A 10504-nucleotide genomic window follows, 5' to 3' on the forward strand; every position below is an offset into this window, starting at 1 on the left:
GTCCCTGCCTGGTGTACTGATCCATACATACATGCCTGTGCCTCCATAACAGCCTGGAACATGCGTGAGGTTGTAAGACCTGTGGCACATCTGCCAGTGGCATGATGAGCAGCAGTGTTCCGACGAGAACCCCGGGACATCTGCCTATGTGGTACCCTTCCAGACATCTGGGTATGGCTGCTGTGTTGGGATGCATGTGCCATAGATACCCCACTATCTTGGCCAATGCCAGCTGTACGCTGTCCCTCAGCTAAGGGCATTGGTGATGGATGTATTGGCAGTATGACTGTGTGCATGGATGGGGTGGATGCTTGTGTACTGTCGATTGGTGGCCCAACGACAGACCCTGGCAAACATGCCTGTGCCTCAACACACCTATCATCATTATCACTATTATGCTCAGTGACATCAGTTTCCCTGCTGCAGTGAACCAGCACAAATTCAGCACCTGTGAGAGGAAGACAGGAAACACACTTTACGACCTGTACATGATGTCAGCACACATGAACACATGAACACATGCACACATGCACACATGCAAACATTCACACATGCACACATGAACACATGCACACATGCACACATGATCACATGCACACATGAACACATGCACACATGCACACATGCACACATACACACATGAACACATGCACACAAATACACTCCTCACTAAAACAGAAACACGCACACACACACACACACACACACACACACACACACACACACACACACACACACACACACCACCAGCAATCCAGAACATACTCAGTAGCATGTGATGGTGGGGTACAGTATCACAAGCCAAACATTTATATCAAATGTGTCAACATGCAGGACGTGTGTTGCTCAACAGCATGCAGTGTGAGTGTAGACAACCCTTGCTAATAGCAGTATACATAGCTTTGATGCATGTGTGTTTTTGTTCAGTGATTGGCCTTACCCTGGAACGCAATGTGTACATGGACACAACATTGCTTTGCAAGTATTAAAAGCTCTGCAAAGTCCTGTGCACTATCACTCACAGGTATACATACCATGGCTGGATGTGTATCTGTGCGTCACATAGACATCAATTTCTGATTAGAGTGTCTGTGTCTTTAGCAGATAATTGTGGACACAGGTGTAGCACATGCATGCTATGTATACACACAGGATGAGTGGTGTATGTATACCTGAAGGAATACCATTGCTAAACATAGCCATTGTACAGTGGTTATGGTGAGTGTAGGACATATTGTGGACATGCCAGTGCCAGCCATGACATGGCATGCTACAACACAACTGCAACATTAAACATCACACATACACAATGTGTGTCATGTGACCTATACACTCAATAACATTACAAGACATATGTGTGTCACTTTGTACAAATGGTGATTGCTATGCATATTGTGTATAGGTGCATATGTTTGCACACACACAACATTGAGGTGCATAGCAATTAATGATATATGAAGTACTGTGGCCACTGTAACTGGATGGGGTGTAGTATCATGAGCCATCATCATGCAGCATCATGTGGTCACTCAAGGCTACTAATGTGTGCCAGACCGGCACATAGCATGCTGTACCTGAACTGCAGCATCATGGCTAAATTCACCATTTCACAGCCAGTTGTTACATGGGTTTGTAAGGTGCTCAATAGGGGGCATTGCATAACATGAATGTGTTATGTATTGAAGAGTGTCACTCAGCCACATGAGAGGCCTCTAACCCTCAGGTATATTATGTGTACTGTGTGGATGACATTTGGGATACTGGAGTGTGACCTTACAGCGGGTGTCTGAATACGCCATGTGTAGCATGTTAACGTGTACTGCGTATGACACAGTTGTGTATGTTGTGTGCATGTGTATCAACTCTGCCTATCCAATGTCCACTACAGTGTTGCCACAATTGTGTGGGATGCTCTGCGTATTGCATGAGTTTGAGGCAGCTACTCACGTTACTGAGGTGTGCATAGTCGCACAGCAAACATGCACAGCATGCATTATGTGCAGGTGTGTGACATGTACATGGCCTACACCTCACCTATGACATGCACATTTAATTAGCAATATTAAATGTAGAACACACTCACCAGCATGGGTCTGCTGCCTTGCTGTCACACCAGAGGGACCTACAAGGATATGAGACAGTTTGTCAGTGGCAACAACTGTGGCATTGCTACTGTGTGTTTGCAATCTTACAGTAGTACAATGGTTGGCAGTCACAGGCCTGCAGATTATATTCCTAATTAGTTTTATTGCACAACACTAGGCACCACATATTCTAACAACACAGTACACATATAAAATAAGCATGATCTACCAATAGAGGTAACAGCAGTGTACAGCTATGCCAGGTTACCTGCACGCTCTGTGTCAACTTGCTGGGTGGCTCTGGCCTCCATGATGCTACATGTTATTTGTTGTTGTTGGACAGAAGCCACCTGGCTCAGGAGCAGCTCCTCCACTCTGGTGAGGGGGGGGGGGTGGATGGCTACCCCACCACCTGTGGCAAGCTATGGCAAGCTGTTGTCTACACATATCAGACGCATGCTGCCAGACTTGTCTAATTAAATCACTGCAGTGATGGAGTACCATGTCATTTATCCTATGGACAAGATCTTGCCCCAGTGCAGTCCGCTCTTGCTGGTCCTGGCTGGTTCTTGAGAACAGCAGGGCGTACTGCTGAACCATGGTGGCTGTAATCACTTCCTCCTCTGCTGGGCTATATGAGGGATTACGATGGTGGGCCTTGACCCTGGAAGACAATGAAACAATATATGTGAGCAAGTCAAGTGGCACACTTAACATTCTAAAGTACATATATCAATTAACTGCCATATATAGCAACCTATTGGCTGTCAGAAGATACACACTTTCAATACCACATATCAGTGCTCAACCCACAACTGCCTGACAATGCCTGGCACACTCTATATATCAAACCATGTTTTGCACAGCAACAAAGATAAACCAGTATGTAAGACTATACAACAGTACATGGCACATTGTATGCGACACAATGCACCACCTAGCAACAGGGGGAACATATCAAGGTAATGCATAACGTAAAATGTAATCCATTGCAATGATGGTAAAGTCCAGTTACATTATTACCAGTATACCACACTAGTCATTGATGGCAAACCCCTGCCTAACATATGTGCACATTTGTTAATATAGGTGGCATACTGCTGTACTAGACTATACATTTTGCTAGTTACGCACCTATATCCTGTAACACACATATGACCGACGCCATGGTACAGGTATACACAGACACACATCAGACATACATACCAGACACAAAGGTATTGCAACCCACATGACCTTTACCTGTGTACCATACAGTACTGTGTGTCAGTAGTTACAAAACCTTATGCCTGAGGTATGTCATCTGTGAGGACTACGGGGAACACACATAACAGTGGTTCCAAGAAATGTGAACATACACCATACCACCATGCTGTGCTGTTTAGGCATACAGTTTCAGGTAGCACTACAGTTCATACAGGAGTTGGATTCACCAGCAGTAACACTCAATAAGCATACATGTACTGCTGTAGCCTACAATGGGACACCCCAGTCGACACCAACGGACTACGTCAGACCGTATGGCATACTGCTTTTTCTGCCTAGCAATAGCATACATATATTTTGCTGGGATCACAGCTAGGACACATAATACCATGACAGAAACAGATTCCCACACATATACAGAACTCTGACACATTCACCAGCACATTCACCATCACACTCAGTCAACCGCACATAGCAATTATTGCAACAAGTACATGTGGGTGTGTATCGGTTCATAGGTAGGTTATAGGCTATTGGCCCTAGGGCCTATAGATGTCTAGCCATACACTACCCTGGCCTTTGACAGACAGGTAATTTCATTTCACGTGGCCCTGTCAAGCAGAGCCACAGAGGTGATTCCCGGGGTGTATTTCCTATCTCCCATACAATCATCAGGATTATATATGAAGACTGCTAATTAGGATCATTGTTTGCTATTGATAGGTGGTTTGTTCCAGAGTATGGGATGTCACTGAGATAGGAATCTATCCCTCCAGCATGTGCTGTTTATTGAGGTGACAAGGTTTAGGTTCCTAGAGCATGTAGCTCGTAGGGATTGTGATTTGTTTACGTGGAGCATGTCCAACAGCTCTGGGTTTGACATAGCTTTGTATGTTAGACAGAGGTCACCTTTGGGTAGGCGGTATGCGACACAGTCTAGCTGTGGTTTTGTGAGATGGTCTGCATAGGGCATCTGTTTGAGGCTGGTATTCCTCTTTGTGAGGTATGTCTGTGTCCTTTCAGTTGCTGTAGATGTCTTGTGAGGTACATACCACATGGGGCATTGTACTCTATAATGGGTTTTATGTGTGCGGAGTATTGGGGAACACTGACCTGTATTTCCCTGGATGACACACCTTTTGTGATGACGTGTGCCACGTAGACAGATTATATCCCACTGCACACAACTACACACTGATTTCTCCATGGCAGTAGTTATGCAGGGCTTCTGTGCATAGATACGTACTGCTGCCACATATGGATGATTCAAACTATGTAGAGTAATCTTCAAAAATATCTACTACATGCCAGTAAATATATATCTGTTACATACCTTTCCTTTGTATGTGTTTGTAGTAGTCAGTTCCGTGTTTTTTTGTACACTTTTTTTAACATCTTATTTTTATCAATAAATTTTTTTTCAATATATTTTTTTCAATATATTATTTTTTCAATATATTTTTTTTCAAGTATATTATTTTTTCAATATATTATTTTTTCAATATATTTTTTTTCAATATATTATTTTTTTCAATATATATATTTTTCAATATATTTTTTCAATATATTTTTTTTCGATATTTTTTTTTTCAATATATTTTCTTTTATATCTTTTTTGTTTCCTGTTGTTGTGGTCTGTGTCTCTTTGTGTCTCTCTGTGTCATTCTCTCTCTATCTCTCTCCGTACCTGCAATGAAATGATTGCATGTGTGGACAGCAAGTACAGCCTGCTTTTATAGGTATCTGCACATGTGCATGTGATGGCCTCTGCACCAATTGTTGGCCACCATTTGGCAATTGCATGCAGCCTGCTGTGTGGTACTTGCAGTACTCACTGTCATAGCAACCAAATGCTATAAATTGCTAAGTCAGGTAGGCGTAGCCCTTTCAGCTTTCCAAAGTGTGGACCATGCTTATTTGCTGTGGACACCGTTGTGTAAGTCAGAAGGTTGGTATACTTCTTGTATCTGATGCTAGGGGTGTAGCCAGTGATTTGAATGTTGTACTCAGACCTGAATGTTGCCACTTCCAGTGCACAGTTGTTAGTGTAGAATTGTACTCACCCCTAAAAATGCTAACACAAGATACATGGGAGTATGTAGTTTATTTTCTACTTATACAATTAGCTGCCATACATATGTAGTTATTCAGATGTTTTCATTTGGCACATGAACTGTTTGTGAACTGCTATACTGTGGATATTAATGTACTCATTTCTGCACAGTTTGTGTTTTGTTTTTGTTGACATAAGCACAGTATGCTCATGAAAATTGGACAATTCCAGTACTGTGTATGCCTACCTACATCCTTGCTAGGCCTTCAACACACAGGTATTTTGTATATTTGGGTGGGGATTGTCCTGCTATGATACTGTGTGGGGGTTGTAAAGTACTGCTGTAATATTATTTACTGCTAAAATGGCTGGTTCTGTTATCACAGTCATGTAATGCAATTCCACAACAACTGCTGGTAAAGTTCCACAGAACAGGTTTTGTGTTATGGCATTCCTATCTTTCCTTTACATTCACTCATTCTGATGCATGACATATATATTTCAGCAACGACCTGCAGTATATCTACTGTGGCTTAGTGGTACTTCATGCAGTCTAGTGTGTACAAGGTCTGGGGTTCGAGACTGACAGTGGTGTTTTATTTTGCTGCTGAGCAGAACAAGGGCCCTCACATGCAGGCTGACTAAGGCACTTTTAAGCAGTTGTAAGCGGGGTTGCGTGGGTTTGCGTGATGCTTAGCAATACTTAGCTAAATGCACACAAGCGCACACTCACGCAAACCCGCTAACTGCTGCTTAAAAGTGCTTACTCCCACTAACCCCTGTGCTCATTTCTTTGAAAGAAAAGAAAATGGGGAGATAGGACAGTGGTGTAAAAGAGGCACAAAGAGGTAAAGACGGTAGGGAAAACAGCTAGGGATGTGCAGGACAGGTGTAAGGAAGGTCCATAGCTGCGCATTTCTTAAACAGAAACAGCTGTGCATTTACTAGTAATTTGGAGGGAAATTTGAAACCTTCCACCCCTGAGAGAGGGGCGTGGACAACAAAGTATGTTGCACTGCCAATTAACTTTCAGTTTCTGTGTCCAGCGGACATGTGTGCAAAATGGGCAGCTATGTATGGGACGTAATTTTTTTGCGGGAGCAGAATTACCATTTTTTTTTTCAGGTGAGAGTGGAATGTGGGGTAGGGGAAGTAGGTATATTTGGGGAGGTAGGTTGGGGAGGTAAACAGACAAGACAAACAAGAAGCATACAGGGGCAGAATATGACACATGGGGAGGGTGAACTCCGTTGATGGGGAAGGATGTTTGGAAATCGCAAACCGATGAGCCCACAGATGGCAACAGTGGAACTGAGATCCCCACCCATGGGCAGTCACCACTGCACCTTCACAGCCCAGAAGGTGGCTGTGCTGGGGGCTGCATAGGAGGGGCAGGCTCACTTGTGAGTCGCAACACTCTTGCCTCGAACTGGCATAGGGGATCAGCAACTGAACGCTTGATCTCCCTACGCACCACAGCCTGGACCATTTGGAGGGTGATAGATGGCTCTCCTCCAACCACGCTTGCAGGGGGGATGAGCCCCATCACCTGCAGTGCTTCCACCTGAAGGTGGCACAGTGCCAACGGAGGAGGAGATCCTGGGCTGGGCACCGGACCTGCTAGTGCCAGGTGCCATCGCCAGCTGAGCTGGGACAGGTGGGTCCACTGGGGCCAGCCTTCCTATACGTTCTATGTTTAGGAGGATTTAATGACAATATGGGTTGGTAACAGCCAACAGCATTCCAAATTAGTTGTAACAGCATGCAGTAATATTCCCATTAACCCAACACACCAGAGTTCCAACAGTTGAACAGCAAGCATAACACATGCATATATAGAACAACAGTGGATATTCCAACAGCATGCAGGATTGATTGGTGGCAATAAGCCACCAAGATTGTGGTGTTTGAACAGGGCACATGCATCAAAGTAAATGCAGATCTTTATAAACCAATAGGACATATGTCCCAACAAATGTTTTGAGATTACACATACCCATTGAGGTGTGGAATTGTATTGTTACGAACATACAGTAGGGTGTAAAAAGATACCTCCATTAACAACTTACATGTACTTATAGTTTACACTACAATCCTATTGACTGCAGGTATATATCCCCTACATGTATTATTACACTAGGCAATGTCCATTAAGTTGTGAAATGGGTTTTGCTAGTTCCTTATATACCTGACCTGTACCTGACATACAAACTGTCCAGGATGCAGATGTTACTGCTACGTATTTATATATTTTATTTATATTTATATTTATATATCTACATATCTGGATGTGTTCAGGTGACATTATCAGTTATATTTTAACAACCCTCCTACATTTCTAGCAGCACACTGACATTTCTGGGGAACACAATAACAAGCTACTCATGTGCCAGATTTACCTATACATGCCAGCCATGAAACAACAGTTGAGGACTGTATATATGCTTTACAGCTACTGACACTCCCTTCATCCACTTTCTATGGGCCTACCCAAGTGTGGGTTGACAGCGCTTAATACAACACTACTATTTCTATACTGCAAGAGTACAACAACATTTCAAAGAAAGTGACACGGACACACTCCAGGAGTTATACCTTTATTAATTACATTACACAGTTTTCTAGTGGCTCTCTCATTTATTTGATATTACAGTGCATGCAGACGACTTATTTAAGACGTATTATACCTTAATTTATGGGTTACAACACTCTTTTTCAGGTTCTCTCACTTATTTTATTTAACAATACATGCAGAGAAATTATTCAGGACTTATTATACCTTTATTAATGGGTTACAACACTCTTTTTCATGCTATCTCACTTATTTTACATAACAGTGCATGCAGAGAGGTTATTCAAGCCTTATTATACCTTTATTATTGGGCTACAACACTTTTTGTCAGGCTCTCTCACGTATTTTATATAACAATACATGCAGAATAATTACTAACCTGCCTGGTGGTGCAGCCTTAGCAGCCTATCTGCATAGGCTTGCTGATTCGCAGCACGGACACCTGCAGCTGTGAAGTAAATGAAGTGATATTGAGACATATACCTATCCATACCATAGACTACAATAGCAATTCTTACATACTTCATTCCATGGCTACTTACACAGTAGTGGGGCATTTGCCATCCCACGGGCCTCCTGTATCCATTGGTTCAGTTGGTCCTGCTTGCATCTCTTCAGGTCTGCATGGTGGTGTCTGACCTGCTCACCAGTCCGAGAGATGCCTGTGGCACTGGTGAGTTCATGTGCGAGATGGTTCCAGGCTTCCACTTTGTATTCCATGCCCTGGAAGAAGCTGAATTATTATGGCAGGTGAGGTTGTATGCGTATTGCCATCCGGGTATAAATGATGCTTGCTCAATTTCTAGCTTGTTGAAATTAAAAAGTTTACAAAGATGAAATAGTACTATATTGTACTATAACATTTTTAATATTGTTATGTATTATGAAAACGTTTCATTGTATTAATTGATTGTTGTGTGTTTTTGTATTTATTTATTATGCACATTTTATATATTTTTACGCCAACTTACTATGCATATTTTAGTTTGTCTGTTTACTTGCCCTTTAACATTGTTAATTGATTAATGACGTGAAGCAGGTTCTGAGTTTCCATTTACTATATAATTGCAAATGTTTGTTGGAAATGTGTGATTACTCTGAAGAAGTCAGGTTTTCGGCCTGATGAAAAGCGCTTAAGTTATTTATTCAGTAAAGTAAAGTTTTAACCTTCCTTGTGTCACTGGCTTACGGTTTTTGTGGTTTTTTGTGCTGTTTGGAGCTGCTTGCCGTTTCTTTTCTGGAGTTCATGTGCGAGACGGTTCCAGGCTTCCGCTTTGTATTTCATGCCCTGGAACTGGCCCTGCAGGAGTCTGGCATCATGATGATGGACGAGGAGCCAAACCATCACTTTTGACTCCTCAATGCCCCACCGTTGCGCTCAAAAGGGAGAGCCCTCTCCAACACCAACCATTGCTGCCTGCAGATGGAAGCTACAACCAGTTATGGCAAGTATTCCCACCTATGGAGCTTAAATATGCCTCAATTCCCGCACTTATATGTGATTGGCTGGATTTGAAAATTCTCAGCTGAGTGCACACCTGCTTAGCACTGGGTAGACTTTGATTAATATGTATATGTGTGTTGACAGTGTATGAACATCAAATGCTGTCATGGCTTAGTGGTTCAGTACTTTTATTATGGTGCACACTATCCTGGGTTCGAGGCATGTCATTATTTTTTATTTTACTACTGGCCTGACTGCCTAGGAGGTGTGGCTGTGTTTAGCTGACTTTGCTCAACTTTGCCCAACGTTTACCAGCATTGCCCGACATTGCACTAGTTAGCGTGGTGCGCAGCTTCATGCAAACATGTTTTGTTTGCGCTAGTTGGCGTGATGCGCAGCTCCTCGCAAAGCTATTGCGCTAGTTAAAGCACTGCTAAGCTATGAACAATTATACTTAAATATGCTTAATACTGGTAAACTTTGCTTAGCAGTGCTTCACACTGCTTAAGATACATTACTTATGTATTTATCAGTATGCATGACCATTTCACCTTCTTATATATGTATATATATATATATATATATATATATATATATATATATATATATATATATATATATATATATATATATATATATATATATATATATATATATAAAATATCGTTCACTACTACATAGGTCATTTCAATGCATTTTACTAAAATTAAAAAAGTAAATGACAGGAATTATTTTTATGCACAGATTTACTACAGAAAATGGGAAGGGGAGTGGTGGAACTCGAACCGGGAATGCCTCTTCTTTGGGCGAAGGCTCTACCACTATGCTATTGCTATTTGGCTTAATTTGCATATAAGTAGTTTATTATCCTCTTCAATGTCTGAACTGCTAACTGTAGCTAAGCAATGGGGAAACCCGCTCACACACGCGCAAATATGGGCAGCTATATCGGGAATGATAAAAAAAAAAGTTTTTACATTTTATTATATTTGTACAGGGGTTTGGAATGTGGGGGAGTGTAGTGTTGGGGATATACACATTTGAGCAGACTCGCTCATGTCTGGTAACATTTGCAGTTTAGGCACTTGCAGGGGTGTGGATATTTGGACTGCTTGGCAGTTTGACATGCCCCCTGCACTTGTGCA

Source organism: Protopterus annectens, chromosome 2.part0 (assembly GCF_019279795.1).
Source record: "Protopterus annectens isolate FY-2018-M chromosome 2.part0, PAN1.0, whole genome shotgun sequence".
NCBI lineage: Eukaryota > Metazoa > Chordata > Ceratodontiformes > Protopteridae > Protopterus > Protopterus annectens.